Below are 12,581 nucleotides of genomic sequence, written 5' to 3' on the forward strand. Positions count from 1 at the left end.
TCTTTTTGTATCTGCCATGATATTTTCCACATTGTAAATGGTATTCCGATGTGATGTAATGAGTGAATTAGTTGGAATAAGACTATATTTTTGCTGTGCTCCAAAACCTACCGAGCACCCTGCGTAGGCTGTGTATACCGATGCACCGCGCTCCTGATTTTTTTTCAAACGGTACTCAACTTAATTAAGTTCAGGCAGCATTGCATGTATCCTTCAGGAGAATCCCAGCAATCCCAGAATGCACAGCGATAAGATTATACACAGCGATCAGACTTCTAGAAGTAATGCAGTGCTATATGTGTGAAGTATATGCTTTGAGTATCATGTCTATAAAGCTTTATTAAAATTAGTTTTTTGTTTGTTTTATGTGCAGGACTTTATTTGCAATGCATATCCAAACAGTGACTTGTAGGCATGGGCTTACGTAGTCAACAAGGCAGCTTACTATGTTTTGGCACAGAGCTCATATTTGGTCCTCCAAGGGGAAGCGAAATTACAGAGTGTAATTTGAACTGCCAAAGACCAAAATCATTTAGAGATAGGGCTGACTAAGACCGGAGACCCACGTGATCCTTTCTGATTATCAGCTCGCAAATAACTTATTAGTTTTGCGTTGTTTATCGTCGGTACGGCGCGGAGCACAATGAAATCTCTGTTGTGTTTGTATAACTGGCATTCCTTGTGCAAACCCAGCAACACCCTGAATCTCTCGGCGGACATCCTAATTAAACAAACTCACACGAGCATAACAGCCAAGGTTGTGATTTATGATATTGCCTCCGATAGTTAAAACCGGCTTCCGTAAAAATCCATCACGTACATCACCGGACATTACCGCCCTAATTAAACACCCAAATGCCTGCAGATATCATAAAATGACGAAAAAAACACTCTCGCCCTTAAAAAGCCCAGCATCTGCGATATTACAGACGGTATTTGGGATGTATGAAAAAAATAACCCCGGCAAACGAGAGCGCAATTTGTCTGTTTTAGGTCGAACGTTTCTCGCGACGTGAAGCTGATTAATTATTTGAAATATACTGATTACGACTAGCTGAGAATCTGGCATTAAAATAATGACTCCTGAGCCTTCTCCGAGTTTGTACATTTAGCATCGCGCAACCATTAGGAATAATCTGTCCAATTAAAGGTTGTGTAATTAATTAAGTGCACATTCTGTGAAAAGGCAAGAAGGGAGAATTTATCAAACTGCTGAAATATGACCTATCTTGTCCAAAAGACTAATATGTTTAAACAAAAGATGAAAATTGATGACAACATTATTTGTAACAAAATGCTCACTGTGCAACTATGATACATTTGTCCTCAGATTGCGCTTCTTAGCATTGTCCTTACAGAATTCGTGATGTATTACCCCAGGCGGCGTGGCAATAACTTTAGATGAAGGGTCTGCCTGTCTGGGGACTGTGTAGTCGCAATGTATATCAGGCTTGATATCTGGACCGTAACGGCGTACTCGCAACCCGTGGCAGCTGCGCAAATGTGACATATGGCTGCATCGCCACTGTTTTTAAACACGAATGCCATCTTTGTGGGTTTATCTGCGATGATCTCCCACGTCAAGATTTGTGAAACTTGCTGTCGAAGCTTGGAAAGGCCGTCCCTGTCTCTGCGAATCTCGGGCCAAAAACTGCGTGTGGGCTTGGCTGTGGTTATATGGGCACACGGGCATGCGGAGGTGTGTGTTGATGGAATTGCGAGCATGGGGCACGAGTGGGCGTGTTGGCATGCGTGCACAGCATGGTGTTACAGAGCGCGGCGTGTGCAGCTACCCACAGCGGACATGTATCTTATTAGTCGTCCGCTGTTTTAAGTAAATGTGCAAGGTTGTATAAAACAGGCCCGAAATACATTTCAGCAACTTGTGGATACCTAAGTCACTAAAACTTTTTTTTTAAACCGAATAAATTACATGGATTGTTAGGATGCATAAAGTGTACAAGTGTCTAATTTTTTAGACATTTGTAAAAAAAATCTTGTACCTTTTGTTCTTTAACTTTTTATTTTCTTTGCTTAAAACTGTGTTTATTCTTTAGTTTGTTCAAATAATTTTACAACATTTAAAGTGATGGAAAGACACATTTGTACAATATTTGCTTTGAATGCCTCATCAGGTTATATAAAACTAAAAAAATATGAGGCGAATGATACAAAACATTAAACCTTTAAGGCCTTTATAGGACAAAGTTGGGCCACAACTGAACCTCAGTTTATTCTCCAAGCTAAACTACGCAACTAAAACGCTTCGTTTACATGTTGAATCAGTAAAAGACTTCAGTTTACAAAGTTGGACATCGTCTTTGGCCACTACTGTATCTTTTATATTTTCCAAAACCACATGTCTTTACAAGTGGCCTAAATGTCCAAATACTTTCTACTGCGACTATGTTTAAATATTTGACTTCTTAATCTGAAATCTGCAGTGGTGTGATGCAGCCCTGCGTGTTCATTACCGTTTTGCCGCACTGTCTTTCCGTGCCAGTATCCCATATGGCGGTGATAAGCACCATGGAGATTCTGGCCAGAGACGAATGCCACACCATTCCAACACAGGAACACATGTCGGTCACCGCTCCCAACAGGATGTAGCGCTCAGGACATATTGCGCAGAGCCTTACTGTAAAAAGCACAGGAACCTCATAAATCAAAGGAACAATCCTGACACGCCACCCACACGTCTCACATTAAACAGACATTCCATTGTTCCTGCTTACATTTTTGACTGTTGACATATCCTCGTACTGCATTGAACAATAAACTCGCATTATTACACAGAGAAGGCATTGGCTTCCGTCTTCGGGGTGTTTTGGAGAAAAATCAATATTTGCACTAAGGTATCGTGTTAAAACCAAGATGAAAAGATAAACATAGAAACATTTTTGGCTAAATGGATTCTATTGTTTTGCAGGACAACATTGTGGTGAAGTGACACAGGCTGAGTGTTTTTCACTCTTGAGAGCATAAGTCAAATGACAGATTGTGTAAAACGTGGTTTTACAAATGAGAGAAAAGTATGAAAAGTAGTTTTTTTTCTTTTGAAACACACTTTTGGGTGTTTTATTAGGATGCTTTTTTTGCATTCAACCCAAAAAACTTGAATCTTTTACTCACTTTGTTTTCATTGCAAACGTGTAGGAATTTTTTTCTTTTGCAGAACGCAAAAGATATTATGAAGAACGTCAGTAACCAAACATCATTGCTAAACGGATCTCTTGTTCATAAAAGAGAGTCATATAGATGGTTTGGAAAAACATGAGCAGTTTTAGGTGTAAATAGTAACAAAGTAATTAGTTACTGTAATTTAATTACTTTTCCTTTGAAAATGTCAAGTGAGGTATTACTCTCATTTTTTCTGTAATTGTTTTACAGTTTCTTCTGATGTAATTGAACTTAATACTGTGTAATATATACAATAGTGGAATTGACAACAAAATTCAAGGACTACTTTTTTTTCTCACATTTGTTACACTTTGGTCAGTTAATAAGAACATTTTATGTAGTTTTATATTATTGATTTGAATGAATTAAAAGAGCTGTTTCATGTCTATCCTTGAATCACTAAATCAATGTTGTTGTAGGATATAGAAGGTAATTCGTAATATGTTATTAAATACCTTTTGGAGAGAGAACTTTGTACTGTAACCTAATAACAGTATTGAATATGTAATAAGTAACTAGTAATTACTTTTTCAGAGTAACCAACACTGGACATGAGGATGAGTAAATCATGAAATAAATTTCATTTTTTAGTGATCTATCCCTCTTAAGTGATATGTAATGGCCTAGTATGAGTTGGTTTAAAAACAAGACTATTAATAAAAGCAAGAAAAAACAAATCTCGTCATCATGTACACCACCAGCGTTGAGTGAAAACGCTAGTTAGCGCTGGTTAACAAGCAGAGAATAAGATGTGTGTGCCGACATGTTGTCATAAACTGTCAAAACGTGTCATGTCTTGTCATAACCCGACACAAACTTGATGCGAGGCCACATCAAGAGATGAGTTATAGCATTTAGCCCTGAAATAACCACACCTGCAAACGTGCCGCTGCAAACCACCTACAGTCAGCTGCCAGTGATGTTATGGATCATGTTGAAGGAAAGAATGTCCACAAGTCTTTTAAAACCCCCTGAATAAGCACTGACTCTCAATTCCCGACCCCTGAAAGTGCCATCAGGAAGACCAGCATGACGGCTTCCTGTCCAGAGAGAGAAAGAGAGAGAGAGAGTTAGTGAAAGAAAGAGAGATGAAAAGAAATAAAGCGAGAGGCTGACGAGAGCAATGCGGATAGAGAGAGAGAGAGGGCGGCATAAATCCTCTGTCCTATATAAAAGAAATACTATCCGTGTCATGGAAAGGTGGGATACCCTAAAATGAATGATAACAGACTCATTAAAAATAACGGCCGCCTGAATGATGAACGACCTGCCTCCCGAGAAGAGCAACGCAAGGCGGCCTCTACAAATTAAGAGCGGTGTGCTGTTAAAGGTGTTATTTCCCCACGACTCCCCAGCACCAAAATATCAAGCAGCCACACCATTATTCCCTCTTTATTACTGCCCAGCGACGGGACCTTTGGAGATTTAAGGCGAGCCCGTACATTATCGGCCTCTGTTATTTTGTTAATTATGCTGATTCGTGATTTACGACACGGCGCAGCTTAATTAAAAAGTGAAATTGCATCAAATTGTAGAGGCTTCATAAGAGCCGTTGATGTGTTTAAGTAAAGGAGTATTCATTGCATTGTAGGAGGGAATCGGGGGAGATTAGGTTGGTTTCGCTTTTGTGTGTAAAGCTGGAATGTTGTGAACACTGAAAGATGTGTGGAAAGCGATACGGCACACGCCACACGGGCAGACGAGGGCTTGGGTTACCCAAAATTAAACTCATTTTCAAGTCTTCTAAAATCGTCGTGTGTGGGTTATAGACCACTTCACAAGATGTAAACACTGGTCCAGAAGCCCTTAGGGTCCCGGTTTTTATTTACTTCTTTTTTATCTTAATTAAATCTTAAAGATATTTGTCTAACATTGTAAATCGGTTATAAATATTCTGTTGGTTGTATTTTGTTCAAATGTTTTTGCAATGTTAAAGAACTGAAACAGGAAGTTCTTATGAAATATAGCGTTGTTTACATCATCCAAAGTGGTCTATAGTTTCCTCTTCACATTAAATTTACAATGCAACTTTTGTTGATTTGAATGGTCACTTTTTTGCTGTAGATTCAGTTAAAGAAACTTCACGTTTAATGGATGTTGAGGATGGGACACGCAACCCAATTAAAGTCTTTCACACAATTGCTTGCTTGACCAACGTTGAAAGTTCATTTTCTGTCTGTTTGATCATTTTACACAGACGAATCGGAACGATTTGCATTCGTTATCTACAGCGTTCCTAAGATACTGCATTCAGTGTTAAAGCTGTTTTAAACCCAAAGTGATCCTTTGAGAATCTGTTTTGAAACCAACAACGGTAAAACGTGTTCCAATAATTCTCAGAATTCATTAGCAATTTGATCACTAATTCAAAGTAATTAAGTTAATACTTGATGAAGACTGCGAGTCTGCGACACACCCGGAATCACAGTCAGAATCTCTCGAATCCACCCGTTCGTGTCAAATTGGTGCATTATAATGACAGGAGTCATGGTGTCTGATTCTCACAATTGTTTTTTAATTTAATGACAAATTACTTTAAATATTTACCTGTTGAATGCTGGTCTCACCTTTATACTTGGCCAGAGATCAGTTGTCTGGGATTCTCACGCCATGGAGAGACTGTCTGGTGCTCGGTCCTGAACTGATAGGTGTCAAAACAAGAGGAGGAGAGTGAAGTGATACCGTACGTCAGAAAGTGCAGGGTGTCTGTCTTTATTCCATAAACCGTGGCATTCCTTTGCCATGAGAACATTGGCTGGCACAGACGCTTGAGTGTTGTCAAACCATTCAAAGACCTGTGAAGACAGGCGTGTGTGGGGTGAGATTTTGCTGTTGATGTTTTCTCCAAATTTCAAACCATTACCACCAAACACATGCACCAGAAAATAAAAAGAGTCCAGTCTCAATTTAAAAAACTTTGATGCTTTTAGGTCAACTTATCTTCAGCTTTTGATTCATATAACGTTGGTTAGACAAAATATCTTCTTTTGTGTTCATCAGAACAAAGAAATTCATACAGATTTGGAACAACAACTTCAGAATTTTCATATTGGGTGAACATGTCCCTCTAAACTTTGTTTTTTTTTAATGGGCTCTTTAAACTTGGCCAGTAACCAAAGAACACCTTATGAATCGGATAGCAACACCCCGGCAGCCGCCCACAGACTCCTAAAGGAGCAGTTCACTTAAATGAAACTTCTGTCATTATTTACTCGCCCTCGTGTCTTTCACGTGTTCATTGTGTGTTTGTTCGATCCCATCAACCCTTGTGTTTCATTTAAAATGAAATCCTGTCAACACATCACGTCAGGTTTATTCAGTTTGTTGATGTCACATACACAGTTATACGCAGGATACAACTTGCAGTGAAATGTGGGTCTGGTCAGCTTTTCTTAGACTGCAAGAATAAACATAATAGAAGGTAGGTAATATACATCTCAAAATAAAAGTAAATGCAAAAAAGATATGATGAAAATACCAATAGGAATCTAAATTAAACATGAAATCTAGATAGAAATAGAAATCTGAAATTAAAAAGGAATCTAAATAAAAGTACAAATTTAAATAGAAAAAACTGTCCAGAGAGTTTTTTGTTTGAGAGAAAACTGTATTTTGAAATGATTTATTGAAATACCGCCGTAAACCAAAACTCCCTTATCGATAAGGACCAATGTTGTTAGGTTATCAATGTTCTTCAAAATATCGGCAGAAGAATGAGAGTCAAACAGGTTTGAAATGACATGAGGATGTATAAATCATTTTTGGGCGAACCATCCCTTAAACCCTCAGAAAATGCTGACATCATTTGAGAAGTTTGTCATTCACATACTTCTGCTAATCTTCAGTTCTCCCCAAATAACCAGCTGCCTAAGATAGCGGCCTGGCCTGTCCTGTCCGAACGTTGTCACGCAAGGCAGAACCTCATTAGGTCTTGTACTGCAGTCTTCCAAGTTAACAAATCCCTGGAAAGCAGACGTTAAGCTGAAGAATGAGAGCGCAGGCAAGTCTGATGTCCTTCTGAGCTCTCTTCCTGCAGAAATGAGAGGAGTCACATAAAGTAGGTCAGTCATCTCTCTCCTGGGTCAAACGCCTTTCTGTGTAGGACGGCCTCGACGTGACAGTGTTCTCCTGCTGGAGACGAGAGGTGTGGTGGTCTGGAGCTTCTGGGTACAGAGGGTCAGGGTTTGAGATCAGAACATCTTCATTGTTTGTCATCAGAGGGATAAGAAGCCCGGTTCACACCCTGTTATGGCTACGCGGGAGAGAGAGGAGCTGAGATGCATTGGTATTTACGAACGTTTCTCAAAGATAAATGGTGCAGCGCAGCAGAATTCCCAGAATAAAGCTGTCATCAGATGCTTGTCACAGCTGTCACATGACCGGAGTGTGCAGATGCTTAGTCAATTAATTGGCTGTTAAATTAATTTTCAATGCAAGCCATATGCTGAAACTTGTCATTTAAAGGGGACATGTCATGGAAAACAAGTGTTGTTACTCATTTCACATGCAAACGGGTTCACAACCAATCAGAAGACAATATTTACTTATCCTGGACATTAATGAGATTAAATGGAGAAATTTCTGTGTCTCATTCATTTCTCCGGGGAAAAAAGAGGCAGAACTCTCACAAATGTCTCCGTTAGAGTTTTAAAGAGATGTCAACAATCTCTCAAACTGAGCTCAGATTTGTCAAGTCTATGATCAAAAATCTATATTATTGAAGATCTCAATATGAACTCTTTATATATTATATCTCAACAATAAACTTTATTTCACACCTTCATACTCATGTCTGTTCTTTCTGTTTTTATTCCTTAAGCAATTTTAGGAGAAGCATTTAAAGACTTAATTGAGCTTTCCTGTAGCTCAGTGGTAAGAGCATTGCGTTAACAACGTAAGGTTGTGGGTTCGATCCCAGGGGATTGCAACTATGTAAAATGTATAGGATAAAGCAATGAAAGTCGCTTTGGATAAAAGCGTCTGCCAAATGCCTAAAAATGTAAATGTAAATGTAAATGTACTTAAATTAAAACTTAATGAGAACTACAGATGCACAGACACAAAATTTCTTCTGATACAAATTCTTAAATGAATATTTCTAAACTTTCTGAATGTTACTAATTCATATAATGATTATTAATATCAAACATCAAAATTGTAACATTTCTTAACAAATTCAATCCATTTTCCTGTCCTTTTTTGATTGACAGGATATCTCAGCCCTGATCATTGGCTGTTTTTAAAGGGGTCGTATGGCGCGAAAACATGTTTTTTTTTGTCTTTGGTGTGTTATAAGTTGCCCATGCATGTATTAGACACCTAAAATTGCAAAAATTGGTGTCGGAACAAAAGATGCATTCTATCTAAACGCGAATGCTCACTCAGACCTGCCTGAAACGCCTCCTGTAATCACACCCCCACAAATCTACATCACTTGGTGGTATGATTTGACTTAGACTGCCCAAATGTATAAGCAAGTAAGGCGGGCGTACCTGTCAGTTCTGATGCTTTGGAACTTAATGTTCGACAAATGGTAAGAGGTGTTACATTTCCGTCACATGCTTGGAGTATTCCACCAATCACTACGCACCGTTTAACTGGCCAATCATAGCACACCTTGCTTTTCAGAGCGATGAGCTTTGTAAAAAAAGCAGCGCGTTTCAGAGAGGCGGGGCAAAGAGGAGATAAAAACATGCATGGTATGTGGAACATACAGCGCTTTTGAACCTTAAATTGTGTATACACATTGTTACATCTAAAACAAACAATAATATTTGTTGTAGCCGCGTCATATGACCACTTTAAACTACCATTAGATAGTGTGAAAAAGTGCTTTAATCGACTGATACCGACCGTTCTATCGGTGGATCTCTAATGAGCACTCAAATATTTTGAGCTGTGAGAGATCAACTTTTGAACATTTTTATATCATTTAAGGTGAGTTATGGCCTAGACGCTTCTTCATGATTCACTTCCACGTCTACCTTCCTATTGTCATTGTCAAGAATGGAGCGTCACTCCCAAACGTGTTATTTGACACCCTACTGCTCTAAAACGCCCGTGGCCAAGAGATGTCCGATTTAGATGAAACAGTAGCCCAGGCTTGCATAACAAACCTCCTTCTCTCCTGCTCATCACCGTCAGAGCACAATGAGTTCCACTGACATGAGATGTGCTGCTTTTTTCAGGTTAGACCTAGTTCCCATCAGCCCAGCGCGCCGCTCTGGAACGTTCCGCGCGGGAGGCCTCATGGGAAGCGCAAGGCGGTAAATTTTGCATAACTCTAATGCACACGTGTACACATGTTTTAAATAAGAAGCTCCGCTGTCAGAGTTTTCCAGGTGGACATGCACTCTTTCTGTCCATCCTAAACGCACTTGATAAGTCACCTTGGAGCTGCGCAGCCGTCTCGTGCAGCAGTCGCTCTTTGTTAGCCGGCCACGTTGCTAGCGCTCGCTGCGGGATCCTGCATGTGATCCAGCCTGCTGAAAGAGCGTTTGTGAAGGATTTAATTGTGGAACAGCGATCCCCTGGTGGCTTCTCTTTGCAAATCGCTGGTTGGATATGCCTCCAGAGTTAGTTCGTTTATGGGATTCTTATGAGATGCGGGTAGCATATGCAAGCAGTCACACAAGGTCTCCTATAGAGCCACTGGGCACCAATAAAAACACCCTATCAGAGACCATCAGCCTTTGTGTCATTGTGATTCATGAGTGTGCTTTGTGGCAAAAGGGGGATTCTTGTTTTGCTGACGGGTGAATTCCAAACAGTGGGCTTGTTTTCTGTAGCTGGTCGAAAACAAGATGCTAATTTTGCTGTGTCCATTTTATCTGATCTCTGAAATATATATTTAATTATAGTTTTGTTTTCAGTTTTTTATTTCATTTGAATACATTTGTATTTCATTCATTTTTATATTTGTATTTTAAACAAGCTTTTATTTTATATTTTAAGTGTTTGTATGAATGTTGTTTTAATGTAATGTTTAAATTATTGTTATATGCTTGGATTTCTTTTAAATATTTCTGATATTTCGTTTGCTTTCAATAATCAGAATGCTTTAATAGTTTTATTTTATTTAATTTTATTTAATCTTATTTTTTTTTCTATTTTTTTTTAAATATACTATTTTGTGATGTTTTTTTGTCATTGTATTATTTAATTGTTTGATTTAATATATTTATGTAATTAAATATACTGTCAATATGTAATTCATGTTTTAAATTGCTTTTTAAAATAATATTTCAAATATTTGATTTGATTTCAAATAACAAAAATGCTTTAATAGTTTTAGTTTTGGTCAACTATAATACCCTTGATACACTTTCCATTATTCCGTTTATTTATTGATTATACTTAAACTTCAACGTCCAACTTTACTACAAATGCTGCTCTGCTGCTTGGACTGCTTTGAATACAGAACCTGATTGTTTTGTGTCCACGATTATTTGATGCTTCGCAGAATTCAATGTCGTGCACTACGAGGCTTTGCCTGTGCCATTGCCTTGCTTACTAACACGGCACACCGGCATATAGTATATATATATAACACCACTGCGCAATTATATCATGAACGTCACGCACTGAAGGGCTACAGCAGGTACACGAGTTATCATTAAGCCTCACGTCCTCCCTAAATTGGCATCCCGGCACAAGCGTTAGATATTAGGCGAAATGGAGGTATACAAACGAATGCGAGCGAATATATAATTGAGGTTTTATAGACTTAATTTCAGGACTTGTACTGCTTGATTATATGTATCCAGTCTCTGATACGACTTCATTGAAATTTACAACAAGTAATCTTCTACCATATGGACTCACCAAATGGAGATCACAGACTGGCAAAAGCAATCAGCTTTTTAATTAACAGAATTAACAGTGCGATGTTAAACTATAATGACAGCAATAAAAACACTTGATGGAACAATGGCAGCCAAGAGGAGCTCATTCATAACTGTTATTTTCATTTCAGGGGGAAAATGACAACGGATGCGCACAGATGCATTGACTGCCACGCTCACCCGTCGACGGCTTGTACGATGGCTTGTTCGGGTTGGTTCTGCTTGACTCTAATGCTTCCCGGTACTTGGATGTAATTCTTGTACAAACACAATTTTGAAGCTCTTGTGACCTGTTCGCAGTATTTAAAATGTGTGCTGTCATTTTTAAAAGATCTACTTCTACGAGTGTCTCGAAATAGTTTTGATAGAATATAAGCAATCATTTTGTTTGCTTCTTAACAGGTTTAAGAACCCTCTGGTCAGGTCGTCAAACCCAAACTTATGTCATTGGTTGATCCAGCGACGCTTTGTCAAGTGTACAGTTTGTTACAATAGTTATATCTTAAAGGGACAATTCACACAAAAATGAAAATTCTGTCATCATTTACTCACGTTCGAGTTGTTTCAAATCTGCATAAATGTCTTTGTTTTGATGAACACAGAGAGAGATATTTGGAAGAATGCTTATAACCAAACAAATCTCGCCCCCTATTGACTATCATTGAAGGAAAAAATACAATGGTAGTCAAACGTGCCCATGAACTGTTTGATGACCTACATTCTTCGAAATATCTTCTTTGTCTTCAGCAGAACCAAAAATATTCTAAAGTCATTTTTCTCACTATGGGAGTCAGGTGGGGTGAGATATGTTTGATTATAAGCATTCTTCCAAATATATTTCTCTGTGTTCATCAGAACAAAGACATTTTTAATTTGAAACATCCCGAAGGTGAGTACATAATAAGAGAATTTTCCTTTTTTGGTGAACAGTCACTTTAAGTCGGGATCAAAGAAAGTCTTTTGAAAAATGTTTCTCTTAATGGGAATTTTTAGGGAACAGAACAGCTTAATAAATTCAAGCTTTTTTATTCAGTGAGTTTTTTCTCCTTTTCTCGCCATCTTGACATTTTGTTATCAAGCTTGTCAGCATCTGTTGGTTTTATTGTAAGCGTGGCTCAGGTTTGGAAAGCATCAGTGCAGCTCATAGATTTAGGTCATGTGATCCTCTTTAACAGCGTTAGTGTCATTGATCAATTAAGACGATGCGATCTGATTGGCCGTCGTTGGAAGCTGACAGCAGTACATTGACCCGACCGCACATTTAACTCTTTTACACACATACACACGGGGTGATAAACCACAGTCGCTGACCGCCACAGTGCACAAAAAAGTCAAATTATGAGAAATAATGAAAAGGCATCAATATGAATTCTGCCGAGACTCGTTCCGTTCTGTTTTCGACAGCGCTTTTCAGCCTGTAATTTTCTGTAAATGTTAACATGGTCAGACCTACCTATTGATTCTATTATTTTTGACCTTGCATTAGTCGGCTAATCTCGCATGCCATAAAATTTCATTTTGTTGTGAAAAATACTCGCAGACCCTGAGGGTGAGTTA

At 38.5% G+C, this 12,581-nt stretch overlaps 2 long non-coding RNA genes across 2 annotated transcripts; one reads left to right on the forward strand and one right to left on the reverse strand.

Moving 5' to 3' along the window:
• Nucleotides 1-2,175: 2,175 nt before the first annotated feature.
• Nucleotides 2,176-9,961, reverse strand: LOC130409631 (uncharacterized). Its single transcript, XR_008904871.1, has 4 exons — nucleotides 9,570-9,961; nucleotides 5,748-5,975; nucleotides 4,056-4,220; nucleotides 2,176-2,638 (listed from the first exon to the last, which is right to left on the reverse strand). It is a non-coding gene; the product is annotated as an uncharacterized LOC130409631 (long non-coding RNA).
• On the forward strand, nucleotides 8,799-11,247 carry LOC130409632 (uncharacterized). Its single transcript, XR_008904872.1, has 3 exons — nucleotides 8,799-8,879; nucleotides 9,369-9,446; nucleotides 11,156-11,247. It is a non-coding gene; the product is annotated as an uncharacterized LOC130409632 (long non-coding RNA).
• The last annotated feature ends 1,334 nt before the right edge of the window (nucleotides 11,248-12,581 follow it).

Source organism: Triplophysa dalaica, chromosome 20 (assembly GCF_015846415.1).
Source record: "Triplophysa dalaica isolate WHDGS20190420 chromosome 20, ASM1584641v1, whole genome shotgun sequence".
NCBI classification, from domain to species: Eukaryota; Metazoa; Chordata; class Actinopteri; order Cypriniformes; family Nemacheilidae; genus Triplophysa; species Triplophysa dalaica.